General features: G+C 41.8%; 10 non-coding genes across 10 annotated transcripts; 3 read left to right on the plus strand and 7 right to left on the minus strand.

The window, feature by feature from the left end:
* Nucleotides 1-605: 605 nt before the first annotated feature.
* Trnap-cgg (transfer RNA proline (anticodon CGG)) lies at nucleotides 606-677 on the minus strand. Its single transcript has one exon. It is a non-coding gene; the product is annotated as a tRNA-Pro (tRNA).
* Nucleotides 678-1,060: 383 nt separating this feature from the next.
* Nucleotides 1,061-1,134, plus strand: Trnan-guu (transfer RNA asparagine (anticodon GUU)). The gene has a single exon. It is a non-coding gene; the product is annotated as a tRNA-Asn (tRNA).
* Nucleotides 1,135-6,697: 5,563 nt separating this feature from the next.
* Trnag-gcc (transfer RNA glycine (anticodon GCC)) lies at nucleotides 6,698-6,768 on the minus strand. The gene has a single exon. It is a non-coding gene; the product is annotated as a tRNA-Gly (tRNA).
* Nucleotides 6,769-7,366: 598 nt separating this feature from the next.
* Trnac-gca (transfer RNA cysteine (anticodon GCA)) lies at nucleotides 7,367-7,438 on the minus strand. Its single transcript has one exon. It is a non-coding gene; the product is annotated as a tRNA-Cys (tRNA).
* A 1,915-nt stretch (nucleotides 7,439-9,353) lies between these two features.
* Nucleotides 9,354-9,426, minus strand: Trnav-cac (transfer RNA valine (anticodon CAC)). The gene has a single exon. It is a non-coding gene; the product is annotated as a tRNA-Val (tRNA).
* Nucleotides 9,427-10,032: 606 nt separating this feature from the next.
* Nucleotides 10,033-10,106, plus strand: Trnan-guu (transfer RNA asparagine (anticodon GUU)). Its single transcript has one exon. It is a non-coding gene; the product is annotated as a tRNA-Asn (tRNA).
* A 1,040-nt stretch (nucleotides 10,107-11,146) lies between these two features.
* Trnap-cgg (transfer RNA proline (anticodon CGG)) lies at nucleotides 11,147-11,218 on the minus strand. The gene has a single exon. It is a non-coding gene; the product is annotated as a tRNA-Pro (tRNA).
* A 404-nt stretch (nucleotides 11,219-11,622) lies between these two features.
* Trnan-guu (transfer RNA asparagine (anticodon GUU)) lies at nucleotides 11,623-11,696 on the plus strand. Its single transcript has one exon. It is a non-coding gene; the product is annotated as a tRNA-Asn (tRNA).
* A 1,040-nt stretch (nucleotides 11,697-12,736) lies between these two features.
* Nucleotides 12,737-12,808, minus strand: Trnap-cgg (transfer RNA proline (anticodon CGG)). Its single transcript has one exon. It is a non-coding gene; the product is annotated as a tRNA-Pro (tRNA).
* Nucleotides 12,809-14,312: 1,504 nt separating this feature from the next.
* On the minus strand, nucleotides 14,313-14,384 carry Trnap-cgg (transfer RNA proline (anticodon CGG)). Its single transcript has one exon. It is a non-coding gene; the product is annotated as a tRNA-Pro (tRNA).
* Between the last annotated feature and the right edge of the window lie 49 nt (nucleotides 14,385-14,433).

The raw sequence follows: 14,433 nt of genomic DNA on the forward strand, positions 1-14,433 counted from the left end.
AGCCTCTGTGTGGAAAATCCGGGTGTCGATCCCGGTATCTTTCGCATATGAAGTGGACGCTATATTCCCCGCTTGCCGGAACCATGCGGTGTAAGTGATATTTATGCGATTTGCACTTAAATGTTTGCCACCGCGATGTCTTGAGCTTCTCATTTCCATCGTCTGTTTTTGCCTCGACGCCTCGTCTTCTGTAATCACATGTATTATTCAAGAGGACATCAAGTCGGAAGAAAGCTCAGGATTAGGCACAAGAATGACACGATCGACCAGCTATGGAAATGTCACAAGGCCACTTGTCAACGTTTGATCTTATGAGTAAGAGAGTTTCGTGTCATCCAGCTGTATGGTTTAGAAGACAACTTGACCAAGATGTGAGCATCCTATGCTTGCTTGAAGTTTTTTATCTTGAACAACAACGGGAGGTCAGGTGTGACACGTTTGTGGCTTTAATGAACTAATCATGCGGAAGGGTGAGAAGAATTGGCCAAATTAATAAATAAATTTGATACGTTGATCTCAGATGGCGAAAGAAGAGTGTGCCGTATGTTGGGGCGTGATAATGACCGCAAGTTGTTGATGTATTAACATTGTTGGGTATATAACTAGGGCCTGTCCGGGAGTCGAACCCGGGACCTCTCGCACCCGAAGCGAGAATTATGCCACTAGACCAACAGGCCTTTACATGGAAGGCTTCCGTCACGGACTTTGTATTGGAAATTACTAGAGCGGGAGTTGAAAGGAAACTATTCCACTGGTCGTAATGTTGTGTGCTTTGTCTGAATGGTGTCATTTGTTAATCACCACGTGAGTGAAGTAGCTGTGTTGAGGCAATTGGCGTTTAACAGGTACCGATGGTCAGACCCAGACGAACCGAAGGAAAGTGTATTTTTTCAAAAGGAGATTGCAGGACTGCAGGTATTAGGGCAGGAATTAACAAGGTGTAGCAGAGTTCAAAATGAGAATCCTCGAGTTATGGCCGTTTGGCTTCAGGTATAGGTTCCTTAAAAATGCATTTTGTCTTAGGCAGGACTTAAATTTCCTCGGCCCAGTGGTCAGACCTGTCTCTGTGGCGCAATCGGTTAGCGCGTTCGGCTGTTAACCGAAAGGTTGGTGGTTCAAGCCCACCCAGGGACGCTTAGTTTTGATTGGCATAGGCCAGCTGTAGGCGAACAAGTGAAAGTTGGCCATGACTAAGGGGCCAATCGGAAGATCACTTCGTCACCTTCGTGAAGGCGAGTCTATGTGTGAGGTCTTTGCCTTGAAAGCGAGTTTTATTCATCTGTAGAGTGGATTACGGGCGTTTTTCGGGTCAACACTAACAGCTTTAAAAAAATGGAGGAATCCACGTTTCCTGAGAAATTAGCAGGTGGAGCTCATTCTACCGTAAGTTTTTTTTTCCCTCACTTGCCATGAATGTTCCAGTGATTTCACACACTCTCCAGGGGAACAGGAGTTCCCATCTCCCATCTTTGAATGAATAGAGATCTTGTTTAGAAGTTTACAGCGGATAAAATGCTCTTCATTCCAACGAAAGACTCGTAGACATGACGTGATTAAACTTGATAACAATACAAACAGCCTGTCTGTAAAGAATCGGGCTGTCGATTCCGGTTCCTCCCGCAAGAAAGTGGGCGCTATATTCCTCGTTTTCCGGAACCATGCTGGGTAGGTGATATTTATGCGATTTGCACTTAAATGTTTGCCACCGCTATATCTTGAGCTTCTCATTTCCATTGTCTGTTTTTGCCTCGACACCTTGTCTTCTGTAATCAAATGTATTAGTCAATGGAGCATCAAGTCCGAAGAAATCTTAGAATTAGGTACTAGAGTTACACGATCGACCAGCTATGGAAATGTCAACGTTTGATTTTATGAGTAAGAGAGTTTCGTGTTATGCAGCTCTATGGTTTAGAAAACAACTCGACCTAGATGTGAGCATCCTATGCTTGCTTCAAGCTTTTTAAATTGAACAACAACGGGAGGTTAGGTATGACACGTAGGTATGACACGATTGTGGTTTTAATGTACTAATCATGCGAAAGTGGGAGAGGAATTGGCGAAGCTCTCAAATTAATAAGTCAATTTGACACGTTGACCTGGGTCGTGATAATGACCCGGAAGTTTCTGAACTATGAACATTATTGGGTATATAAGGGCCTGTCCGGGAGTCACCGCGGTAAAACGCACTGCGCATGAGTGCAAATTTGAGCTTCCGGTCAATTACGCATTTCCGGTTGCGCAGTAAAATCCAATGTAAACGAGATAAAATCCCGTACTGCGAGGTTTGAAAACAAAAAGTAAGAGTTAGCATAAGAAAGTGGGAGAAAGGTTTGGCTCGTTGAAAAGTTTATTTTTTATTTATGTTTCAAGTGCTTGCACCAAGGGGTTTGGTGTTTGCACCACCAACGAAATATGAGAGAATTTCGGGCGCGTTCGCGTTCTCCTTGTTGCGTTGGTTTGGTTGTGCAGTTTCTTTCCAGAAAAATGTGGGTAAGCCAACAAAAGCAGGCATAAATGTGCCGTGTCCATTGGGATGAAATACGGAGGAGCAACAACAGGTGCTCGGTTCCTAGAGAAAACCATTCGCGAGGCCTCAGGAAACAGCGAATTCCTGCGAGACCTTTGGTTGTCCTGGAGACCATAAGAGCAACATGTCATGGGTACAAGCCAGGTACAAAGTGGTGGTACAAATGCTGTACTGGAGTGGACGACGAAACAATGTTTACCTCGCATCCTGACTACAAGCCGCCTGTGTTACGAACTACTGAACAGGTCAGTTAATTACACATCGGTTAATTATAATTGACACGAAGGTTCGCACTGCCTTGGATTGCTGCTAGGATTTGCGGAATCTCTTTACCAGCAAATTAAATGAAATCGAGGGAAAGGAAAGCATATTCTTTCGAAGATTTTTGTTGGAACAATGGAAAAGTTGTTTGTATTAAACTCTGTAAAATTTGCTGTGAAATAGACATAATACCAAAAAAGTTTATTTGACTTTAAAAATAGTTGATTATATTTCGTGTTAAATGATCCCAAGTCTTAAGCAGTGGTTCTCCACTAGGATGGAAATAAACAAACTTCAGATGACAAACTTCAAAAGGTACTTATAAAATTATCTCGTAGTATTTGGGGAGTGTTATTTGCATTTAAAGTACGTCACATTTTTATTTTACTCTTCTTGAATACAATCCAGTGGGGTCAATTGCTTCACTAAAATTCATTGTTGGCGTGCAGGTAGCAAAATGCTACCTCAGGCGGTTCAGTCTAAAATTGGTATATTTTGGAAAGAAAAAACGATGTTGCGGAAGCTGGGAAATATTATTTCGAAAAATTAATTGCCAAACAAATTTAAGGAAAAATAATAACTTTAAAGACTGCAAAACACGGAAGCACTTTATGCCACTTGCCACTTTACTATACTGTTAAATTTTAATGTTAAAAAAACTATTACTCTTAATCTTTTAGGTTCCGCCTAAAACAAATGCAAGAAGGAAACCTGGTGGGGAACGGAAGTATCATCTAGAAACATCCAACGTTGTTATCACCAGTAAGGCACTACCTTTGGCATATTCTTTTCAGAGACAAACAATGATAGCTTAAACACTTTACCAGAAGCATCAAAACTCTGTGACTTCAAAGACTGTTCTGCAAGTGCATCTGAGAAAGCAACCCGTCTATCCTGTTTTCACACATTCCACCCATCTTGCATGCAAATGGCCCATGATCACTGTCCTATCTGTTGAAAACCTCTCCTCGATGAAATGAAAAGGCTGTCTAATTCTTTTAATGAATCATTATTGGAACCAACTAAGCAATCACCAGGAAAATCAACAACAACAGATGCTACTACGAAATCTGATGATGAGGATGAGCTGCCAACCAGTGGTCACAATGACAAAACATCAACCTACTACCAAACAGAAGCATGGCAAATGAAAATTGACCAAACCCTAGACTCATTTGTAGTTCCACAGCCACAACAACTACAACAGCCTACTCAAACACAGCAACAATCCTCAGCACAAGGACAACATCTACTTGAAAGGAACATCCACATCTTACTGTCTGTTAGATATGGTCCATAATTGGCTTTTACAGCTAGACAGTCCTAATGATGAACATCTCCGAGTCTGCTTTTTGGACTTTTCAAAAGCTTTTGACCGTATTGGTTATAACATCCTTGTCCAAACGGTTATTAACCTTAACGTTAGACTTTGTCTGATCCCTTGGATCATTAACTTTCTATGTGATAGAAAAGAACGCGTTAAGTTAAATCAGACATTTTCGGAATGGCTCCCTGTCAGAGCAGGGGTCCCCCAAGGGACCAAAGTTGGCCCGATTTTGTTCCTCATAATGGTCAATGATTTGGGGAGGGCCATGTCCCCTAATTTTGGAATGTTGAAGTACGTAGATGATGTCTCGTTGTCAGAGAACCTTAGTAAGGGTAGCTTATCATCTTCTCAGTCCACACTTGACTATATAAACAGCTGGGCCTCTGACAACTGGATGCGTCTTAACGCTAAGAAATGCAAAGAGTTGCGTTTGCGTTTCTTCAAGGAAAAACCTCAGTTATCCCCCTTAACAACCGATGATCAACCGTTAGAAGTGGTAACCTCGCATAAGGTCCTGGGGCTTATTATTAAGAATGACTTAAAGTGGAACGAACATATCGCATCAGTAGTTGCTAAGGCATCGAAACGCTTACATATCCTACGTGTTTTACGTCTGGGTGGTATCCCAGCAGCTGACCTTGTCTCAATTCATGTGTCTTTGATACGCTCTATTTTGGAATATAGCTGCGTAGTCTGGCATTATGCTCTTCCTTCCTATCTGTATGAACAGCTCGAAAGAGTCCAGAAACGAGCTTTTGGTATTAGCTTTCCCAAACAAACCTATAACAGGGCATGTGAACTTGCTGAATGCCCAAGGTTGGACCCAATGATCTTTGCATTAGAACTTTAAAGGAAATTGACGAGAAGGGCCCTCTCTCAAAGCACCTGACAATGACGAGGGTGAGCGCGCATGGACGTACGATGAGGAATAATACTCACAGAACCCTACATAACTGTCGAACGGAGCGGCTTAAAAGAATCTTTTTTCCTAGTGCAATTATTTCTTTTAATAATAATATTTAGAATCTACATTTTATGTAATTTTTAAATTTCGTATAATTTTTAAATTGTAAATACACATTGTAATTCATGCGAAAATGTGTTTTCAATAAACTATTAATTTAATTTAATTAACATCACTCATCTAATTCTCCTCGCAATGCCACCACCCCTCTTAACCAACCTCCCATTTTCAAAATGTCCTTTGGAACTTCTATTATCTGGTTCTTTCCATCTCAATTTTCACAGTCTACTCTTTACGGAAGAAATGGTTCAAATGCATGTATATTCATTGCTTTACTGCTTGCCAAATTTCAAATTTCAAAGTTCTCTGGCATTTTATTTAGAACGGCTCACCAAAGAAGACAATCTTGCTGCTGTTGTAATCATGAATGGCATGACCATTAGCCTGGTTGGACAAACTGACAACAACATAGTAGTCATGGACAGCCACTTACACGGTCAACTTGGTGCCATGGTTGGCATAATCAGTGTTGATAAAGTAGAGGAACTACTTATTTTTGTTAAACAGCGATTGTCGCCTCACTTTAAAATTTGCTCCCTCACTTTTGTAAACTATTAAAGGGGTAGTATCATGGCTCACACATCCAATAAACTAACTGTATCTGTTTATGATTAAAAAAAAAACCACATGTTTGCTTCAAAACCTTAGATAAGATGTTTATGCTCTCAATCAACCCTTTACATATAATTATTACATGTGAAGGGTTGAGGGAAATCTTACATAAGGTTTGAAGCAAAAATGTGTTTTTCTTACCAGAAACAGATACAGTTAGATATTAATATACGGATTTCTGATGACTAAACTATTTACACAGTGTCAGTTGCTGGGTGTGTTCCTTTGGGAATTGGTATGGGTCATGATCAAATATCTACATATTAGATATTGAATTATGGTATTGCAAAGGACCTGATGCAATCCACTCTGGGAAAGGATGAGGCCATATTACCTAAGTGATTTTGGATCATTGATCTTGATCCAGATCATCCCAAAGGAACACACCAAATATCGCAGAAAGGGCCCTAGTCAACCACACATTTATTGAAAGTAAAATTGAAATGTACTTCCAAACCAAACATTTTCATTTTCATGCAGGCGCTTGACTTTTACATGTAGCTTGAGATTTAAGTGATCCTCTCAGCTCTACAAGTTGAAATCGAGAATTAACGTCTTAAGCAGTAGTATTATAAGCTAAATAAAATCGATAAACAACGAATAGACTTAAGGGTCATCTCTGTCAGCATTAAAAAAACTTTACAAATTTAATTTTGTAGTAGTCAAAGCAACAAATTGAAAAAAAAATAGGTATAAATCAACAACAACAACTAATTCAATCGTAACTAGTGGCCACCGCGGAGCATCTCGTACAAGGTCCAACGAACATTTCCAGGACCATTTTTGTATTTGTTGTCAGTCCTTTTTTCTTTCATCTGTGGCTGCTGCTGATTTACAACATCAAGCTGAAACTCCGCAAGGCGAACAACAAAATTAATCTGAACAGCGTGCAAACCGGAAATGCCAAATTTTACGCAGAGGCACACGGTTTGCCGCTGTGTTGGTGTGCACTGGCCGGGAATCGAACCCGGGCCTCCCGCGTGGCAGGCGAGAATTCTACCACTGAACCACCAGTGCTTGCGTGAAATTAAGGGTAACCCGTTAATACAATGGACAAAACTGGCTAACGGTAGTTTCTGTCAGTGCAGAGCTCGATAAGTGTCCTAACGGAGCTGTTAGAGCTGACAGAAAATGTTTTTATCGTAATGAAGGAATACTGAGCCAAGTACAAAGGATCCTGGAAAGTGCTTAAGGTATAGGGAAGATATCGTTGACGTCATCAATTGTCATTAATGTGCCAACCAAAGCCTGATTGGCTGTCGAAACAAAAGGATCTTTTGTTCCTGTGGTTAGCACAACTGAATAACAAAAGCAATGTTTGTAAACAGATATCTTCCCCATTGTCACGACTGAATGTCCGTTTCGTTAAGTTCCTGTACATATTTGTTCAGAAATGGAAATTCAACTGATTTTAACAAACCAAGACCTGCTGAGGCCTTATTACAGAAAAAAACAGTAGGAACAGAAATACGGTGTGACCAAGAATTCAAACCGACTCACCAGCGTGAGAGACAAGATTTCTGCCATTAGACAACCAGTTGTAGCTTGAACGTCTTAAATAGCAGGGTAGACCTTAAGGACGAGAAAACAACTTTCAACCAAGACTGTTATTAAAAGGGAACAACCGGATTTGAACCGGTGACCTCTCGATCTGCAGTCGAATGCTCTACCACTGAGCTATGCCCCCGGTTGACGACGAAACACCGATTTCTGACGTTAGTCCAACCATCTTATCTCTGCTAAAGTAAAATAAATGGATAAACTTTACGTTCTCGTTTGGCGATCGGAATTCATGATTTAAAAAGGCTAATAACGTAAAACTGATGTGAGATAAATCTTAAAATATCTCTCAAATTTTCCAATGATATATCTTATTAGAGCGGTTTTCAAATGAGTGTCGTAAAAGCAAATCCAAAGTAATTACTTTGGCCAATCAAAAAGCACAGAGAGAATCCAGTAAACCTATGAAAACTCGAAGTAATTACACGTAGCCGACACAAAGCGCGGGAATATGTGCACGCGCGAGCGATGTGTGGTTTTGGTCAGTCACTTCTGATTGGTTAAAAAAGTGGCGCGAGAACTTTGAACCAATCACTAAGTAAAGTAATGCAAAATTCGCTAATTACTTTCGACACTCAATTGAAAACCGCTCTAAAACCAAACGCTCTCTAATTTAGTTGTACAAACAAACGGAAAGGTCGTCCGTAGGGAGAAAAAAATAACAGACACATAATTCTTGACGGGAATGAAACTAGTTACAAGCGCAGGATTTTTCTGAAATTTTTACATTCAACAATTTACAAGAACTCTTTCTAAGAAAAAAGAAACACAGAGTGGAGTTCCAGCGGGCATACATGCCGTTGTTGCAATCTTTTGAGACCAGAAACATAAAGAAGCGATTTTGAATTTCAAATTTTTTGTCGTCCAAAAACCACAGATGCTTTTGAAGAATGTGAGAATCATTTGACAGTTTTTATCTTAGGTCAGGTTTAACCTTTTACGCGATTACAAATCGCTTCAGTTTAGTGAGTAAAAGAATTGGATAATATCTGATCCCCTTTCGCTTAATGTGTTAAGGCCCCTCGCCTTCTGTAATCACATATATTATTCAAGAGAGGATCAAGTCGTAAGAAAGCTCAGGATTAGGCACAAGAGTGACACGATCGACCAGCTATGGAAATGTCACAAGACCACTTGTCAATGTTTGATCTTATGAGTAAGAGAGTTTAATGTCATCCAGCTCTATGGTTTAGAAGTCAACTCGACCAAGATGTGAGTATCCTATGCTTGCTTCAAACTTTTTAACTTCAACAAAAATGGGAGGTCAGTGACACGTTTGCTGCTTTAATGAACTAATAATGTGCAAGGGTGAGAAAAATAGGCCATTTCCGAGTTCATGTCTGCCTCCTCCTCAAAGCGAGTCTAAGTGCAAAGTTCTTGTGATGGTAATTAGTTCTATTTTACATATGAATGAAAACTAAGTTTTTATAACAAAAACTTCGCACCTAGACTCGCTTTGAAGAGGAGGCAGACATGAACTCGGAAATATCCTATTGGCCAAGCTTTGAAATTAATAAATAAATTTGACACGTTGATATCAGATGGCGAAAGAAGAGTGTGCCGCAAGTTGTTGATCTATGAACATTATTAGGTATATAAGGGCCTGTCCGGGAGTCAAACCCGGGATCTCTCGCACCCGAAGCGAGAATCGTGCCACTAGACCAACAGGCCGTTACAGGAAGGGCTGGCGTCACGCCCTCTGTGTTGTAAATTACCAGAGCGGGAGTTGAAAAGAAACCCTTCCCCTGGTCGTAATGTTGTGTCTTATGTCTGAATTGTGTCATTTGTTAATCAGCCTGTGAGTGAAGTAGCTGTGTTGAGGCAATTGACGTTTAACAGGTAAGAGGTAACGATGGTCAGACCCAGACGGACAGAAGGAAAGTGCATTTTCTAAAACTTGACAACAGATGATCAATGGTCTTTGGAGATTGCAAGACTGCAGGTAGTTGGGCTGGAATAAACAAGGTGTAGCAGAGTTCAAAATGAGAAACCTCTAGTTATGGCCGTCTGGCTTCAGTTGTAAGTTTGTTAAAAATGCAATTTGTTTTCGGCAGGACTTGAACCTGCGACTTTTCGCGTGTGAGGCGGACGTGATAACCACTACACTACGGAAACAAACACGACTTTGTTGGGGGTTAACGATTTGCACATCGTTGAGGAGTATGAAGTTTGATAAGAAAAAGGATCACTGTGCTCTCAAGTGATACAAACTTCACAATTGCACTCATCTGATGTAAGGCTTTTCTTTTGAGAATGAGGAACTTCAGGCCTTGGAAAGAGCGTATATAAAATCAGGCTTGCTTTTAAAGTTTCTTTGTCTTTGGTGTGTGTGAACTCGAAGATTTTTGCGGAATAGAGCTGTCACAAAATGGAACATTAAGATACTGGAGTTTAAATGCACGGAATAAATGCTCTCAACGGTTACCGTTAGTGGAAGAAAATCAGAGGAACGTTAAACATTTCTTCAAAGACATTGTGGGCTGCTTGTTTTGTCGACAACTGTTGGAAATAACGAAGCAAGAGAGGCATGAGTAGAAGGAAATCAAAGGATCGTTAACAACACGTTGTGGACTGATTGTTCTTTTTGTCAACACTATTACTTTCATGTCTGAAAAGGACAAGAAAAAATGGCCGCAGGAAATTAGAAGGCTCACCCCAGAGTCGTGGTTAAAATTGAGCGGAACTTTGTCGAATCTTTCCCTCGGCCAAGTGGTCAGACCTGTCTCTGTGGCGCAATCGGTTAGCGCGTTCGGCTGTTTACCGAAAGCTTGGTGGTTCAACCCCACCCAGGGACGCTTAGTTTTGATGGGCATAGGCCAGTTATAGGCAAACAAGTCAAAGTTTGCCATGACTAAGGGACCAATCGGAAGACCACTTCGACACCTTCGTCAAAGCGAGTCTATGTGTGAGGTCTTTGCCTTGAAAGCGATTTTGATTCATCTGTAGAGTGGATTACGGGCGTTTTTCGAGTCAACACTAACAGCTTTAAAAAATGGAGGAATCCACTTGTCCTGAAAAATCAGCAGGTGGATTTCATTCCGCCGTAGGGCTCCATTTCTGTCACTTGCCATGAATGTTCCAGTGATTTCACACTCTCCAGGTGAACAGGAGTTCCCATCTTTGAACGATTAGAGATCTTGTTTAGAAGTTTACAGCGGATAAAATGCTATTCATTACAACGAAAGACTAGAAAACATGACATGATTAAACTTGGTAACAATACAGCATCCTGTCTGTAAAGAATCCGGGTGTCGATCCCGGTACCTCCCGCATGCGAAGTGGGCGCTATATATTCCCGGTTACCCGGAACCATGTTGGGTAAGTGATATTTATGCGATTTGCACTTAAATATTTGACACTGCGATGTCTTGAAATTCTCATTTCCATCGTCTGTTTTGGCCTCGATACCTTGCCTTCTGTAATCACATGTATTATTCAAGAGAGCATCAAGTCGGAAGAAAGCTCAGCATTAGGCACAAGAGTGACTCGATCGACCAGCTATGGAAATGTCAAAAGACCACTTGTCAACGTTTGATCTTATGAGTAAGAGAGTTTCGTGTCATCCAGCTCTACGGTTAAGAAGACAACTCGACCAAGATGTGAGTGAGCATCCTATGCTTGCTTCAAGTTTTTTATCTCGAACAACAACGGGAGGTCATGTGTCACACGTTTGTGGCTTTAATGAACTAATCATGCGGAAGGGTGAGAAGAACTGGCCAAATTAATAAATAACTTGATATGTTGATCTCAGATGGCGAAAGAAGAATGTGGCGTATGTTGGAGCGTGATAATGACCGGAAGTTGTTAATGTATGAACATTGTTGGGTATATAACTAGGGCTGTCCGGGAGTCGAACCCGGGACCTCTCGCACCCGAAGCGAGAATCATGCCACTAGACCAACAGGCCCTTTACATGGAAAGCTTCCGTCACGCACTTTGTGTTGCAAATTACTGGGGCGGGAGTTCAAAGGAAACCATTCCACTAGTCGTAATGTTGTGTGCTTTGTCTGAATGGTCTCATTTGTTAATCACCACGTGAGCGAACTAGCTGTGTTGAGGCAATTGGCGTTTAACAGGTACCGATGGTCAGACCCAGCCTGAACCGAAGGAAAGTGTATTTCTTCAAATGGAGATTGCAGGTCTGCAGGTAGTTGGGCTGGAATAAACGAGATTTAGCAGAGTTCAAAATGAGAATCCTCGGGTTATGGCCGTTTGACTTCAGGTGTAGGTTCCTTAAAAATGCATTTGTTTTAGGCAGGACTTGAAGAGTGGAACTCTGTCGAATCTTTCCTCGGCCAAGTGGTCAGACCTGTCTCTGTGGCGCAATCGGTTAGCGCGTTCGGCTGTTAACCGAAAGGTTGGTGGTTCAAGCCCACCCAGGGACGCTTAGTTTTGACTGGCATAGGCCAGCTGTGGGCAAACAAGTCAAAGTTGGCCATGACTAAGGGGCTGATCGGAAGATCACTTCGTCACCTTCGTCAAAGCGAGTCTATGTGTGAGGTCTTTGCCTTGAAAGCGATTTTTATTCATCTGTAGACTGGATGACGGGCGTTTTTCGAGTCAACACTAACAGCTTTAAAAAATGGAGGAATCCACGTGTCCTGAAAAATCAGCAGGTGGAGCTCATTCCGCCGTAGGGCTCCATTTCTCTCACTTGCCATGAATGTCCCAGTGATTTCACACTCTCCAGGTGAACAGGAGTTCCCATCTTTGAACGAATAGAGATCTTGTTTACAAGTTTACAGCGGATAAAATGCTCTTCATTCCAACGAAAGACTCCCAGACATGACATGATTAAACTTGGTAATAATACAACATCCTGTCTTTAAAGAATCCGGGTGTCGATCCCGGTACCTCCCGCATGCGAAGTGGGCGCTATATTCCCGGTTACCCGGAACCATGTTGGGTAAGTGATATTTATGTGATTTGCACTTAAATATTTGACACTGCGATGTCTTGAAATTCTCATTTCCATCGTCTGTTTTTGCCTTGATACCTTGCCTTCTGTAATCACATGTATTATTCAAGAGAGCATCAAGTCGGAAGAAAGCTCAGCATTAGGCACAAGAGTGACACGATCGACCAGCTATGGAAATGTCAAAAGACCACTTGTCAAAGTTTGATCTTATGAGTAAGAGAGTTTCGTGTCATCCAGCTCTATGGTTTAGAAGAGAACTCGACCAAGATGTGAGTGAGCATCCTATGCTTGCTTCAAGTTTTTTATCTTGAACAACAACGGGAAGTCAGGTGTGACACGTTTGTGGCTTTAATGAACTAATCATGCGGAAGGGTGAGAAGAACTGGCCAAATTAATAAATAAACTTGATGCTTTGATCTCAGATGGCGAAAGAAGAATGTGGCGTATGTTGGGGCAAGATAATGACCGCAAGTTGTTGATGTATGAACATTGTTCGGTATATAAGTAGGGCCTGTCCGGGAGTCGAACCCGGGACCTCTCGCACCCGAAGCGAAAATCATGCCACTAGACCAACAGGCCTTTACATGGAAAGCTTCCGTCACGCACTTTGTGTTGCAAATTACTGGGGCGGGAGTTGAAAGGAAACCATTCCACTGGTCGTAATGTTGTGTGCTTTGTCTGAATGGTCTCATTTGTTAATCACCACGCGAGTGAAGTAGCTGTGTTGAGGCAATTGGCTTTTACGAGGTACCGATGGTTAGACCTAGACGAACCGCCAGGTTGGTGGTTCAAGCCCACCCAGGGACGCTTAGTTTTGATTGGCATAGGCCAGCTGTAGGCAAACAAGTCAAAGTTGGCCATGACTAATCTCGTACCCAAATCTATATTCCCCGTTTCCCGGAACCATGCGGTCTAAGTGATATTTATGCGATTTGCACTTAAATGTTTGCCACCGCGATGTCTTGAGCTTCTCATTTCCATCGTCTGTTTTTGCCTTGACGCCTCGTCTTCTGTAATCACATGTATTATTCAAGAGAGCATCAAGTCGTAAGAAAGCTCAGGATTAGGCACAAGAAGGACACGATCGACCAGCTATGGAAATGTCACAAGGCCACTTGTCAACGTTTGATTTTTATGATTAAGAGAGTTTCGTGTCATCCAGCTGTATGATTTAGAAGACAACTTGACCAAGATGTGAGCATCCTATGCTTTCTTCAAGTTTTTTATCTTGAACAACAACGGGAGGTCAGGTGTGACACGTTTGTGGCTTTAATGAACTTATCATGCGGAAGGGTGAGAAGAATTGGCCAAATTAATAAATAAATTTGATACGTTGATCTCAGACGGCGAAAGAAGAGTGTGCCGTATGTTGGGGCGTGATAATAACCGCAAGTTGTTGATGTATGAACATTGTTGGGTATATAACTAGGGCTGTCCGGGACTCGAACCCGAGACCTCTCGCACCCCGAAGCGAGAATCATGCCACTAGACCAACAGGCCCTTTACATGGAAAGCTTCCGTCACGCACTTTGTGTTGCAATTACTAGAGTGAGAGTTGAAAGGAAACCATTCCACTGGTCGTAATGTTGTGTGCTTTGTCTGAATGGTGTCATTTGTTAATCACCACGTGAGTGAAGTAGCTGTGTTGAGGCAATTGGCGTTTAACAGGTACCGATGGTTAGACCTAGACAAACCGAAGGAAAGTGTATTTCTTCACATGGATATTGCAGGTCTGCAGGTAGTTGGGCTGGAATAAACGAGATTTTGCAGAGTTCAAAATGAGAATCCTCGGGTTATGGCCGTTTGACTTCAGGTGTAGGTTCCTTAAAAATGCATTTTATTTTAGGCAGGACTTGAAGAGTGGAAGTCTGTCGAATCTTATCTTGAACAACAACGGGAGGTCAGGTGTCACACGTTTGTGGCTTTAATGAACTAATCATGCGGAAGGGTGAGAAGAACTGGCCAAATTAATAAATAAATTTGATATGTTGATCTCAGATGGCGAAAGAAGAATGTGTCGTATGTTGGGGCGTGATAATGACCGCAAGTTGTTAATGTATGAACATTGTTGGGTATATAACTAGGGCCTGTCCGGGAGTCGAACCCGGGACCTCTCGCACCCGAAGCGAGAATCATGCCACTAGACCAACAGCCTTTACACTTGCACTTTGTGTTGCCAATTACTAGAGCAGAAGTTGAAAGGA

The sequence above is a fragment of the Montipora capricornis genome, chromosome 6, assembly GCF_036669925.1.
Source record: "Montipora capricornis isolate CH-2021 chromosome 6, ASM3666992v2, whole genome shotgun sequence".
NCBI classification, from domain to species: domain Eukaryota; kingdom Metazoa; phylum Cnidaria; class Anthozoa; order Scleractinia; family Acroporidae; genus Montipora; species Montipora capricornis.